Raw genomic sequence first — 13,120 nt, forward strand, 5'->3', positions numbered from 1 at the left:
GTGAGGCGTCCTCGGCCACGATTCACCCAGTCATCAAAGACTGGGTAAACCGCCTCAACGGTCCGTAGACCCCACGTGGGGTTGGCCAACCGCCTCGACCACGATTCGAGCACGGACCGCCGAGAATGGGCCTTCCGCGCCCGCAGCTCACTTTTGGAGGGACGCACCACGCCCAGAGCACGAAGCTCGCTGCGCCACCGATAGTCGGCAGCGAGCGACTCCGCCTCCAGCTCCCATGGCGGCGTCCCCGCCAACACACACGCCGCCTCGAAGGAGACGGTGCGATATCCACGGATGACCCTGATAGCAACGGTGCGCTGCGGCCGGCGCAGGAACCGAGCCATAGCGGCCCGGTTGCGTGGCTCAGCCCATACAGGCGCACCGTACAGGGCCATCGATCGCACCACCCCTGCGTAGAGGCGGCGCACAGCCTGATCCGGCCCCCCGATATTCGGGAGCAGTCGGCTCAAAGAACCGGCTGTCCTCATCAATCGGGGGACCAGCTCCGCAAAGTGAGCACGAAAAGCCCACCGGCTGTCCAACACGAGGCCGAGGTACCTCAACTGCACCCCGACCCCTATTCGGACGCCTCCAACCACGATGTGGGCGTCGACAGGTGGCGCTCTCCGTGGCCCGTGAAACCACAAGGCCTCGGATTTACTGAGCGCCACGTCGAGGCCCAGTCTCCTTATCCTCCCGACAACGAGGGCCACCCCCGCTGTGGCGAGACGGGCAGACTCTCTATAATCATCCCCCCGGGCCACGACCAACGTGTCGTCCGCGTAACAAATAACGCGGAGGCCCGGGAGGAGGGCACCCCTCAGCACCCAGTCGTACCCGATGTTCCACAAGAGGGGTCCGAGAACCGACCCCTGCGGAACACCCCGCACGACCGGAAAACGGTGAAGGGTCCCACCGTACCCGGTACATTCGACCGACCTGGCCTCCAAATAGGAGCCAACCAGCCGGCGGAGGTAGAGGGGCACTCCATGCCTCTCCAGTGCCCCCCCTATCACGGACCAGGGCAGGGTGTTAAATGCGTTGGCGATGTCAAGAGACACCGCCAGCGCCACCCCACCCCGTGAGACAGCCTCTTCCGAGAGGGCCCGCACCCGAAGTATTGCATCCACGGTCGAACGGCCCTCCCGGAAGCCGAACTGCTCCGCCGACAGGTCAGGTCCAACCCCGACCAGGTGCTGAACGATGCGGGCAGCCAGAATACGCTCCAGCAATTTTCCCGCCTCGTCCAGCAGTACGATAGGACGATACCCGGCGGCTGTATCCACCGGGCGCCCCTCCTTCCGCAACAACACAAGTCTGCCCGTCCGCCAGAGCAACGGGAACCGTCCCGACTCCAGGCAACTATTAAATAGCTCCAGGAGCCGGTCCCCTAGGGCATCGAGGGCCAAGGCCAGCACCCGGCCATGGACTCCGTCCGGGCCGGGGGCCGTGTCCTTTGCAGTCATCCTTAGAACCGCCACACGGAGCTCTGCCCCAGTAATACGGGGCACCTCAGCAGGGGCTTCACCGTCGATGGCGTCCGACGGCTCACCCATAGCGGGGGGAACAAAACCCTCCCGCTCCTGCGGGAACAACGCCGAAACGATGTCCCGCAGCTGTTGAGGCTGGAGTCGCTCAGTCATAGGGGGGGCCCACGGGCGCAGCTTGCCGCGCACCAACCTGTACGGGCTCCCCCATGGATCCGCTTCGAGCGCCTCCAAGAGTCTCTCCATGTTCTGCTCCTTGGCCCGCCTGATGGCCAGCCGCAGGGCGTCCTTCGCAGCGCGATATTCGCCGTGCAGCCGGGTTTCCTCCTCCGCAAACGCGACGGGGTCGTCGCGCCGCAGGTGGCGGCGACGGCGGTGTCTAGCGCATTGGCGGCTCGCCCGAATGGAGACCGCGCGCAGTCTCGCAATTTCAGGCGACCACCAGGGAGACTGCCGCCGTCCGCAATGCCGAGAGCCGACCCGGGGCATTGAGGCATCGCATATGCGGTGCATCGCGCCGCGGAACCATTCGGCCTCGGCCTCCACGTCGAAAGGGTGTGGGCGCGTGGGCGTCCACGCCGCCACCATAGAGGCCTCCACCAGGAGCTCCTTCTTCAGGAGCTTCAATGCCCACCTAGGGAATGACCGGGATGCACTCCGCGGGGGTTAACCCCGCGAGCGCCTGCGGCCGGTGTTGGCGTGGGAGCGGAAAGATCGAACCGGATATACCGGTGATCTGACAACGATTCCGCCCCCACCACCACGCCCCAGCCGAGGATGCGCTGTGCGACGGACGAGCTCGCGAACGTCAAGTCCACAATAGACTCTCCTGTCCACCGCACGCATGTCGCGACTGAGCCCCTGTTAACGATACAGAGATCGGCCGCGACCGCCCACTCCTCCAACAGCCTACCACGAGCGTCCGTAGATGGGGAACCCCAAGCGACAGACTTCGCATTGAAGTCCCCCGCCAGTATCACGGAACGGGGAGAGAGGTGACGAGCGATCACCTCTAGCCCGTCCAGGAACCGCTCGAACTCGACGGTAGGCCGATTCGGAGAGAAGTACACCCCGATCACGACGGTATTTTCTAATTGTACCGCGACGATCCCGGGACCCCTGGTCACCATCGCCAGGGGGGAATCATCGCGGATCTTCTTATATGTATGGCCGCCAAGCCATCAACGTCCCCAAACCAGCAGTCGTCTGCTAGGGGAACGAAGTACGGCTCGGCGACCACAGCCACGTCAATTGACCACTCCGCCATAGTCTGGAGCAGCATGTCCTGAGCCCCGGCGGAGTGGTTCAAGTTTCCTTGGAGGAAGCGATAGGTGTGATCCATTAAGACTGGACCACATCCATCGCCCCCTCCCTTACTCCATTGTCCCCGCTATCGGGCGCGAACGCCTCAGCGTGGGCCAAAGTGCCGGCCGGTGCTCCCCCGGCCGACAGCTTCTTTTGGCGCCGCTTAGCTTGGCGGCGCCAATTTCTGATTGCGTTTTTGCCGGCTGGGGGGCATGCCTTGCCCCCGGTCCGGTGGTCAGCCCTGCGTCCGGCCGCCGCACACAATAAGCAATGCGGCGCAGCCGAGCACACGGCCGCCTTGTGTCCAGGCTGACCACAGCGGAAACACAGTCCGCTGCGGTCAACCGCACTTACGCACCTGGCGAGGCAGTGCCCAGTGCTGAAGCACTTTAGGCACCGCCAGGCGCGTGGTTCTAGCAGGTGCACGTGGGCTGCTATCCAGCCCACGCGCAACCTACCCGGATCCCCCAAAGGTCTCCCGGGCGGAGGAGCAGCCAGGGCGAAGGCCGCCTCCACCGGGCAACGTACCCACACGGAGCTGGCCCCGCTATAACCGGGACGCAGCTCGCCTACGGTTATATTCTGCAGGGCACAGTTGCCCTGGGAAGCGACGGCCGCCGCCACCTCATCCCTGGTGGTGCATTCGTCCAGGCCGGTCACTTTCAATTCGGCCATCTTGACCGGCCTATGCACCCGCACCTCCTCTTCAGGCAGGACCGCGCGGAGCCTTGCGGCCAGACGCTCTGCGATGCCGGGACTATCGGCACCGGAACACTCTAGCAGTTTGGCCCCATTGGCTGTCTGCCTAGAGCGGAGACCCTCCCCCGCCCCGATCTCATTCAGATCGACTGCCGCGCGCGCCCGAGCAATGACATCTCCGTATGTCATGCCCTTGGCTTTGGCAGCCGGCAGCAGCGTTAGGACCACTGCCGCCGACCGCGGCGCGCGCGGTGGCTTCTTTGTTTTCTTGTTTTTCTTTTTGGCGGCTACAGGCGCTCGACCCTGTTGGGGAGGAGCCTGAGCCGCCGTGGCCGCCGGCGCTTCACCCACTTGTGGAGATGCCAGTGGGACCTTCTTGGCACCCCGCCGGGCCACCACGTTCCACCCCTCGTCCATGTTGGATGGGGGCGAAGGCAGCGGACGGGGCTGGGGTGCTTGCGATGGGCGTTTCGCGTTGGCGCCGCCCCCCCGCTTTGTTCTATCCCGTCCCGGGCCCAACCTAGTGGCTGGAGTCCGTACGGGGGCGGGGTGGGCGGCTGGAGCACCCAACACTGCTGCATGTGCCGGTCGCCGTGCGTCAGCCGGGGCAATGAGTTGCGCCTCGAGGGCCGCCAGCCTGCCGTCCAGCCTTTCCAATACAACCTGGACGGTGCGAGTGATGACCTCGTCCAGGCTGAAGTTTCCAGCCAGCTCCCGTGGCCCCACGAATGCCTGCTGCCTCTTGGTAGCGGTCATCTCCCTAGTGCGCGGCGATGGGAGACGTGGACGCTGCTCTGCCACGCGCGGTGGTGGCAGCACAGGCCAACTGTCGCCAGTCAGCGCTGGGGAACGGCGGCTCCGAGGGGCCCCAGTGATACACGACGTCGCCATCGGTACAGGAGCCGGAGGAGTCCGCAACCCAGTGGCCCGGGGTACCGCAGGTGACGCCGTCGCTGTCGCTGTCCTCTTCGAAGCAGCAGCCTCATCATCAGGCTGCTGTTGGGCTTGAAGTAGTGCTCGAAGCCTCGAATTTTCCGCCATCAGCTGTACCACCTGGTCATTGGCGGAAGCAACCGAAGGCAGAACCTTCGAGACCTGCGAGACCACCTCTCGCAGTTTACGGCCAGCGGCTTTGGTCTTAGTGCCGTTGGCCGCATATGATTTGACGGTCCTCATGGCCCTGTCTATGACCAAGGCAGGGTCCTGAAGGCCGCCTTCTTCCTCCTCTGTCGTTCGCCCGTCCAGTGAGGCGACAGACATCGACGCCGATGACTGCGCCGGTGACGGTGCGCCCCTCCTCCGGGCGGGTCTTCCTTTCGGGGGCGGCATCTCCTCCGCAGCAGAGGCCGCATCGGAGACTACCAGTACCTTCTCCGGCGGGGCATCTGCGCCAGAGGATGACGTTGGCTCCCCTCCCCCCTCGCGTGAGGAAACTCGCTGGGTCTTCCTTTTCCGCCTTATCTTTTTGGCGGTTGTCTCTTTCGAGCCAGCCGCCTCGCTGTCACTGACGAGCCCAGAGTGCGTCAAGTCAGCGCTGGCGTGTCTCTGTTCGACGGGTTTTCCGCTGCCCGTCATACAGCCCCCTTCGTCATGGCAAGCTTTGCCCCCCCCAGAATACGCGGGGCTGCATGCTTCCACCAAGGTGGAAGCACGGAGGGATTCTCCACCTAAGGTGGTACCCTCCTGGGGTAAATTTTTTACAAACTTTGCCATCATTAATTTTTTCCTTTGATATTTAACCAGGGGTCGGTCCCCTGGGACGGCCCTCACGACTGGACTCCCTCCAGCCACTCATCCCATCACCGGGCACGTCACAGGCTTAGGATTAGGGCATTTTTTATAGAGGTTCGCATCCTCGCGGCCCCTGCTAGGCAGCGGCCCCCGTCCCCTACTCGGTAGGGATTACGGTATGCTTCTTCGAAGCCACGCCGGTAAACCGGTACCCCCCTCTGGAGGGCCTTCCCCTTTAGCTGCCAAGAGGCAGCCGGGGACATGGCAACCAGCGACCGGAAGGGAGTGCCCTCCGGTTCACTTCTCATCCACGTGGGGTCTACCATTACTGACAGACCCACACGTCTGACCACGGCGTGACCACGCCGGCGTGCCGGTACCCTCCTCTGGAGGGCCTTCCCCTTTAACAGCCAAAGGGCTGCCGGGGACATGGCCTAGCATCCAAGAGGTCTCCAGAAGGGAGCCCTCTCCCGCTTCACGCACCCTTTGTCCAGCAAAGGTGGGAAAAAGGAACACTGTGTGCAGTCTTCTTAGTTCGCGGCACCCCTGTGCAGACAACGCTGCTCCACGATATCGGGGTGCACGCTTAAGCCCCACCGCCGCGACAAGGCGAGACCACGTTGTGTGGGGATTTTGTTATGTTAACCGACTTTAGGAAAAGGATGTTTTCAATTCAATTTTTTATTTTTTGTGTGTAACTTCAAACCTACTACTACATTTTGTAGTTGAACCGATTTTAAATGATTCTTTTTTTATTTATTTGATGTGGACGCTTTTAAGTCTTATCAAGTTCCAACCAGTAGTATTTGAGTTATCCTTAATAACGCATTTTTAATTTTCATCGACTACATTAATGATATTCTCTTTTTATGCTGTTAAAGTCGGTTTTATTTTTTATTAAAAAAAAAAATCTTAAATAATGTTTCCTTTTTTTCTGCCTAAGCTTATCTATAAGCCTTGAGAAGCTATGTCAGCGTAACCTAACAAGTAGGTGAGCTCACGGGGCTCAAACCTGATGACGTTGCTAACCCTAACCCTAGCAAGGTCCGTGCTTCGCAGAATCTACCACCGGATCGCCTTGTTTCCTAAAACTGTTCAAACAAACGTCTATGCATGAATAAGATAGTTGTTTGAGGCTAAATTAAATACGAACTATACGTATTACAACGTTAATACAAATTTCTGTGCACCTTTATAATAACACACACAAGGGCTTATTTATAAAATAATGATTATCTGTATGCTAAAACATGTGATGATATAATCGCGAACAACTTCATGCTCTTATTATACTGTGCTTATTACAACCGAGCATCTAATAATTTATGTAAAAGTAAATTGTCTGATGTGTCTTTAAGTTTGAAACATGGATTCACTGATATATCGTAACTTTTTGAAACGAGTTGCATCGATAGTTTGTTTTGCTGCCATTATACTGTTTTAGAATTTTCGAATAGATACTGAGGCTATTTCAGCTTATCTTTGATGTGTAGGTGAGCTCACGGGGCTCAAACCGGGAGTGTTGCTAACACTGGCCCTAGCAAGAGTAGTGCTTCGCAGAATCTACCACCGGATCGGAAACGCGACCCACTGAGAAGATCCGGCGAGAGACTCAGTGAGCTAACCAATTTTTGGTCGTCATTTGAATATTGTGCTAACTCTGTCTTTTTCAACCCGTATCCACCCAATGTTGAATTCAGGTCTCTTCAAATGCACTCAATTCCTTTCGGTCTTTTGCCTTTACCTTTTGCCCTTTCTGCTAACTGACGTCAATTTATTTCATTTAAATCAAAACGAATCAATAAAGTCTCAGGCAGTTTGTTACACTTGAGTTTTTATCTTTACGATAAGAAAATCCCAGCTGTTAAGTAAGCGCCAACCATCTTCTCTATTAAGAAAAAACGATAGTTTGTTGTTAACATTAATACTGTTTGTAAAGACGACTGATCTTTTAACAAATAAAATAAAATACTTCGAAGAAAACCTAACGTGTAATAAGTAGATGATTACCACACGTTGTTTAATTACGATTTAAAATTATGTCTTTGTTTAAGATGGAATTAGTATTGTCGTACCCAATTGATTATGACGCGTACTGAACACGATTAATTTTGTTCTCGTAACGTTTATCTTGATTAGCCTCGTTACGGTCGCTCAATGCTATGTCACGGTAAGCGAGAGCGAGATGGAGAATTGTTTTTCTGTTACATTCATAAGACGTGATCACTTGATTTAAACAAGAGACTGTATTTATTGTACGTTGTTAAATGTGAAGTACTAGGAATTAAAAACGTTTTGCTGAAGTCTTCTGTTTCAATTATGAGTTGGTTGGACTTGGTGGTATTAGCTGGATTAGAGTTATCATGTAAGATCCTCAGACTCATAGCTGTTTATTCGTTGGCAGCCTAAGGGGCTATTCCAACAACGCGTGAGCTTCGCGGGCTGGGAGATCAACCTGGGAGCACTTGCTAACATTAACCTTAGCAAGAGCAGTGCTTCGCTGAATCTACCACCGGATCGGTATTGCCAACCACTGAGAGGATCCGGCTAGAAACTTAGTGGATTATGTCCATGAGCGAATTAAGATCGACAATCGGTGGTTGGATTGCCTAAAAGCACCGAGAGTGGCTTAGGAGGATCTGATTGGACGTATTTAGGATGACGGTGGCTTCGCGTTGCCTCGTCAACTGGGTCGGGTGTGTAAGAAAACGACTCATATTGAAGAGTATAAAATCAATAGATCATGTTGCTTATTTACGCTGTATATAAACTTTACTCACTAGAATGTTGACATTATGATTACTTGATTTTTTTAATTGATTTTTTTTTCCGTATAATTAAATGAATTTGGTAGTAAAGGCTTTTGTTCCCACGCGTGTAAGTTGCAGATCCTACGGCAACTGTGGGCGCTACCGGTCTCCGCTTATCTAGTATAGCGATCCAGAGTAGCTGACTTGAGAGACCTCCCTGTGTGGCGAAATACGGGAACCTTAACTGTATACTAATCAAAGCTTTCGAGGACGTTTGTGACGAATGAATCTGGCAAAAATTCACAGGAAACCATTATATCAGTATTCCACCCCACATTAAGAATAAAATTATACATAACTAGCTGACACGGCAGACTTCGTAATGCCTCAATCTACTACTACGACTTTGTAGAACATATTATTATTTACAATAACAGTCGCGACAGCATATGTCTAACTATTATAGTTATGCCGCAATAAGTGTTCTTTTATTAAAAAAAATAAAACAACGTCAAATATCATTGAAATTTTTGTTAAAGCCCCGAGCAGAGTCGGAGTGGGCCGCTATATATTATAAGCTTACAAAATGAACCGTATAAAAATGTTAAAATTAATTAATATGTGTCTACCTAAACATAAACTCGTTCGGTTTATTTTAATTCTACTTTTCACCTATTTATTAACGCTTATTATATGTTATTGTCAATAGTCCATTAATTGTATACTTTGCCTACGATTATAAATAAAATAAGATATAAAATATTTAATTCGACGATAAATCAGTTTTTAGATTCAGAAATCGGAGATTTATAAGCCAATTTCTTGATCGTATTTATAAAGATAATTCTGTTTAGAAACTTGTTTTTGTTTGTGGGTTTGTTCTCAACTTACCAATTTGCCGGATTTTTTGTTCACTGTTCCAATTGTACGAATTAACAAGTTTTATTTTCTCAGTCCCTGCTACAAGTGGCACGATAACCAGAATAATCCTTCATGTCTATTTAAGTCTCAAAGTTTGCTGGGAAATTAATGGTGTTGTCTTTATGGGATTACACGCAATGGTTTCTCTGCCATTTTGAATATTTGTCAGCAATAAAAATAGCTTAAGATTTAATCAAAATTACTTAATTTAATTAAATTAAACTAAGATACTCACCGATTCAAAACCACGAAAATATCTAGAGACGAAAATAATATTTTGGACGCTGATACTCATTTCGATTGGGTATTAAAACTGAGATCATCATGATGGGCAGATTCGTCTAAAAAGAACAAATAGGTTTCGATTCGTATTAATAGAATTCATAGGTAAATTATAAATTAGCGATCCACGTGCTTATATTCACACATATATCCATATCACACACATATCCACATTATAATATTGGTGCATCAAAAGTCTAGACACTAGACGTGTATGTCTGACCAGATTATGCGCATCCTATGCAAGCTTTCACCTTACAACCTTGCAGACGTTAAATTGATTGAAAATTGAATTATAATATGTGATGCTCATTGCGTTAAACCGCGATGGAGTGTCGTGATCAGCGGAACGGTGTGGGTAGGGTTGTGACGGCGGGGAACATCAAAAGTTTTAAACAATGAAAGGTATTTTTGCCTTATACGAAGTGATTATTAGGTGAGAGATTGTTAAATGAGCCGATCACCGTCCTCGCCGAACCCGTCGCTTGCGACGAAGGGCTTGACGAGTAAATTAACCCATAGGCACATTAGACACAGCCCACTCAGTTTCTCGCAAGATCTTCTCAGTGGGTCGCGTATCCGATCCGGTGGTAGATTCTGCGAGGCACTGCTTTAACTAGGGCCAGTGTTAGCAACACTCTCGGCTTGTGCCCCGTGAGCTCACCTACACGTCAAGGCGAAGCTGAAATAGCCTCTCAAGGCTATCAGTATAGGTAGGAAAAAAAAGATCTCATTCACAACAAATTGAATGCATTTTTTATTTATTTTTTATTGCTTAGATGAGTGGACGAGCTCACAGCCCACCTGGTGTTAAGTGGTTACTGGAGCCCATAGACATCTACGACGTAAATGCGCCACCCACCTTGAGATATACGTTCTAAGGTCTCAGTATAGTTACAACGGCTACCCCACCCTTCAAACTGAAACGCATTACTGCTTCACGGCAGAAATAGGCAGGGTGGTGGTACCTACCCGTGCGGACTCACAAGAGGTCCTACCACCAGTAAAAAATCCACCATCCACCTAAGCAATCCAAATAATCAATCGCACGTGTAAAAATTGCTTTGATATGGGATAATTTATTAAATCGAACTATGTACTTGAATATCTTTACATAAAAAAAAAAAAAATTATCTATTACATACTTCTGTATGTCCTATTGTTAGAAATAATTCTAATTTTGATTTATTTATTTTTAAATGTCCTCACGACCCACATAGTATTAAATGGTTATCGAAGAGCGTATTATTAGTAAATGAGGAACAGGTATTACTAGTACATGAATATCCCCACTTACTTTGGTCTTACTACTATTAAAGTTTCAAAGTCAAGCTTTAACTTCAACAGGTTTCTTAGCTAAAGGTAATTATAAAAAAAAAGCCGAAGCTTCAATTTTATTACACATCATTTTTATTACTAGTAAAGGAAGACTTCATTCCACGTTTAATGACATAATCAATATCGGCCCATCATGATAATTTTACGTGAAGTTTTGTTCTTTTCATTATGGTCTAAAATGGTAATCACGTTCATATCATACAATAATTTAAAGTTTTATAGCCTAATAGAATTTAAATGATTAAAAAAATATATATACAAGAAAGGTCACAAACTCGTTTTTTACGATGCTCTAACGTAGAAATGATATTTACCGTGAGTTTGCTACGTAAAAGGCGATTAACGGATCAGAGAAATCGATCGGAACGCATCTTGACAAAGCGACATAATCAATTGTTCATTCGGTAGTACGGATTCGGTGCGTGTTGGTTTGCCGGAGTCTAGACCGTTCCTAGATTGGAAACATTTTTATTGCTGTAAATGTAACAAACATAGCGGTAGGCAGCGGCTTGGCTCTGCCCCTGGCATTGCTGAAGTCCATGGGCGGCGGTAACCACTCACCATCAGGTGGGCCGTATGCTCGTCTGCCTACAAGGGCAATAAAAAAAAAAACCTATCTATCTTCTATCTATATATATAAAAATGAATTGCTGTTCGTTAGTCTCGCTAAAACTCAAGAACGGCTGGACCGATTTGGCTAATTTTGGTCTTGAATTATTTGTGGAAGTCCAGAGAAGGTTTAAAAGGTAGATAAATATGAAAATGCTCGGAATTAAATAAAAAAAACAATTTTATTTTTTCCTTAGATGTCTCCTCCGTCGAACGGATTCTTTTTGTTTGTTTTAAGTTTATTTTATACAAAAGTTTAGGTCTTTTATTTATCGATTGAGGCACTACGAAGTCTGCCGGGTCAGCTAGTAAATAATTAAAACTACCCACGAAAACTGTAAGGTATTCGAAATGTTGAACATAATATCGAGAAGTGAAAGGCTTTTTGGTTTAAACGCTATTTCGCTTACTATGCGACGTTTATCTTTGTAACTAAAGGTGCGTTTTATTTGGTATTAGCATCAACAGTTCGATGTTTTCAATTGAATTTCAATTAAGTTTGCTCCATTCAAATAGCTGTAGATTTTTTTTGTTATGATATTTTTTCTGAATATTAAACCATAAATGGCTCCCTTGTAACGTTGCAAAAATGTCGCTCAAACCAAATAGCCTTTCAGCCCTCGAATATAATGACAATAACAAAAAAATCGCGAGATTAAACCGCAAAAGTCGCTTAAATTCTAACTATGTATATACCTATACATACATATGTTGGTATATCTAAATATGTTTATATACAGATTCAGGAAACAAAGCTTAATGTCACAAAAGCAATTTAAAAAAATTTTTTTTTGCCCTTGTATTCAAGCAGACGAGCATACGGCCCATCTTATGGTGAGTGGTTACCGTCGGCCACGAACTTCAGCAATGCCAGGGGGATAGCCAAGCCGCTGCCTACAATTAATAAATTTATTAAATTCATAGCAATAAATAAATTTATTATATTATTAAATTTATAACAATCCTTATTATAATCAGTATATAATGTCTAAAAAAGGGGTGGATCGGTTTATTTGTTCATTCGTGTCCTGTGATCACACATTCTTAATTCGGGAACGCCGGAAATAATGTCAATAATTTTTTTTTATTTTGTTTACGATCTCACGTAGACCAAAGAAAATGCTAATGACATATACTTCAAACTTATGCCGGATTTACATTACGAAATTAGTGTCATGCATGTCGAGCTCAGTTTCACGAAAGTAGTTTCGATATATGCGAAAGTAATTTCGTTAAAAAATTAGTGTCGCGAAATCCACAGTATCGCAGTAACCATGGCGCCGTCAGCATCAAATCTATAATTTGCTATATTCAATGTAGCTAAAGAAATGCTTATATACCTATAAACTTAAAAAAAGACTATCAAGAAAAAAATAAAAGTTGGTAGATTCGAGGATGGTCAACAAGAAGGCATTTAGGTGCAATGAAGTTAGTCTCTGAATTAGCAGATGAAGATCCTGAGAGTTATAAAAACTATTTTCGAATGAGTGAAGATAATTTTGATGTTTTAAGGTGAATTTACATTACGAAATTAGTGGCGTGAAATTAATTTCGTGACATTAGTTTTACCAACAGTTTCACGTGTAATTTAGTACTTTCGTAATGCATGCATTAATTTCATGCATGCAAATTAGTTTTGTGCCCTGCGCGATTTTTTGGTGAAATTAGTGTCATGCAACTAATTTCATAGTGTAGACGCGACGTGAAACTAATGTCGCGAAAGGGCCTGCGCTGTGCGGACGTGTGTATTGTCAGCTCGCGCGCGCTTCGAGCGTTGAAAATGGCAAACCAACGATGGAGTACAGAAAAAAATATAGATATAATATACTGTAAGGAATACCCTACAAAAAGGGTATAAAACCGGCGCGCAGCTCCGTCACCCGCGCATTTGTCGGTTGACATTCGTCGAGAGAACATCGTTCAAAGACTTTAAGTGTTAATTTAGGAAACACGAATTTTATAATAATGTTGAGGGTACAGTGCCTATAAATAGCAACG

The 13,120-nt window shown here is 48.5% G+C and overlaps 1 protein-coding gene across 3 annotated transcripts in view; it reads left to right on the forward strand.

The window, feature by feature from the left end:
• Positions 1-13,120, forward strand: part of Ntan1 (N-terminal amidohydrolase 1) — a 121,256-nt gene that overhangs the window by 67,307 nt on the left and 40,829 nt on the right. The gene's annotated exons all lie outside the window — the stretch shown is intronic.

This window comes from Bombyx mandarina, chromosome 11, assembly GCF_030267445.1.
Source record: "Bombyx mandarina strain Sakado chromosome 11, ASM3026744v2".
NCBI lineage: Eukaryota > Metazoa > Arthropoda > Insecta > Lepidoptera > Bombycidae > Bombyx > Bombyx mandarina.